The sequence below is a fragment of the Colobus angolensis genome, unplaced genomic scaffold (assembly GCF_000951035.1).
Source record: "Colobus angolensis palliatus isolate OR3802 unplaced genomic scaffold, Cang.pa_1.0 Scaffold149, whole genome shotgun sequence".
Lineage (NCBI taxonomy): Eukaryota > Metazoa > Chordata > Mammalia > Primates > Cercopithecidae > Colobus > Colobus angolensis.
This window is the reverse complement of record NW_012114588.1, coordinates 542444-543720: the sequence shown is the minus strand read 5'-3', so window position 1 is coordinate 543720 and position 1277 is coordinate 542444. Positions and strand designations below refer to the sequence as shown.

At 54.4% G+C, this 1277-nt stretch overlaps 1 protein-coding gene across 1 annotated transcript in view; it reads right to left on the bottom strand.

Moving 5' to 3' along the window:
* SLC25A33 (solute carrier family 25 (pyrimidine nucleotide carrier), member 33) overlaps positions 1 to 1175 on the bottom strand; it is a 46682-nt gene extending 45507 nt beyond the window's left edge. Inside the window, exon 1 of the mRNA XM_011935771.1 lies at positions 1110 to 1175. The gene's annotated coding sequence lies outside the window, so the exon portion shown is untranslated. The remainder of the gene's footprint in view (positions 1 to 1109) is intronic.
* Between the last annotated feature and the right edge of the window lie 102 nt (positions 1176 to 1277).

The window sequence follows — 1277 nt, the reverse complement described above, 5'->3', positions numbered from 1 at the left end:
AGCTACTCGGGAGGCTGAGGCAGGAAAATTGCTTGAACCTGGGAGGCGGAGATTGTGATGAGCCGAGATCGCACCATTGCGCTCCAGTCTGGGCAACAAGAGCGAAACTCCATCTCAAAACAACAACAACAACAACAACAAAAAACAAAAGGAAGTCTCAATGGAGACATGGAGGTAAGGGTTGCAAAGGAATGACAGGGAAGAGATGAATGAGAAACTCTTCCTATCTATGAAGACCCACTAAAGTTTTTGGTTAAAGTAACCTGGTGACTGCCCACAATACAAGCACAAAAAAGGTCAGGGACGCTTTCATCAGTCATCTTCGAAGGTAAGTTTCTCAACCATTGTTTGTTGTAAGGAACATATCCAGGTAGGAATCCAGGCTGCAACTAAACTACTCAAGCCAAGATGATCATCCAGGTTAAACTATTTTATGCAAAATATCCTACACTCAAAAATTGCTGTGCCAGGCCCATGAGGCCCTCAAATTAAGACTCCAAACATCTGGAAGACTCCGAAAGGACCCCAAGCCACCGTCTGTGATAAAGGAAAAAAGAAAATTACTAATACTCAAAAATATTTTACCTTCTCGCGGGGGGGGGGAGGAAGGGGGGAGGTGGTGAGGGGCAGGGAGGTAAAAAATCATCTCCCTTCCTAACTGCAGAACTCAACCTCCTAAAAATGCATTGTCTCCGCTGGAAAAAAGGTGCCTGATCATAGACCTAATGCAGCTTTCAAAACAAGGAACACCTTATAATTCTGCGGTCTCTGGCGTTGGAAGCGCCCACCAGCCGGCGAGAAGTGTCTCAACACACCTTTCAGACCTCATATTAGTCTGGGTCCCAGGCTTAGCCATCCCGCGTGTGGCCGCCAGCTTCACCGTTCCCCACCACCATCCAGGCCTTGCTGGTGTCCAACGTCCGCAGACCGTTTTGCCCGTCCGGACGACCTCCCGCACTGCCCTGAGGAACCTCGGGCACACCCGAGCATCAGCGATCCTGCCCCGGGCTCTGAGGCGCTGCGCTTCGGGAAAGGCCCCGGGAGAAGGGGGCGGGGGAGGGGGACCGCGCCACAGCGTCCAGGCAGGACCGCCGCCGAGCAACACTCACCGGCCACTGACTGTTCAGAATGGGAAAAAGCTGGGGACGCCGCGGGGAGGACGGGCGGCGGGGCACAACCGCCCTGGGGGCTGCGGTCAGAACGGAGGGGTGAGGAAGGCCCGACCCCCTCCCTTGGCCCTGCCCACCAGCCCCCGACGCCGGGACTCCCTCCTCCCG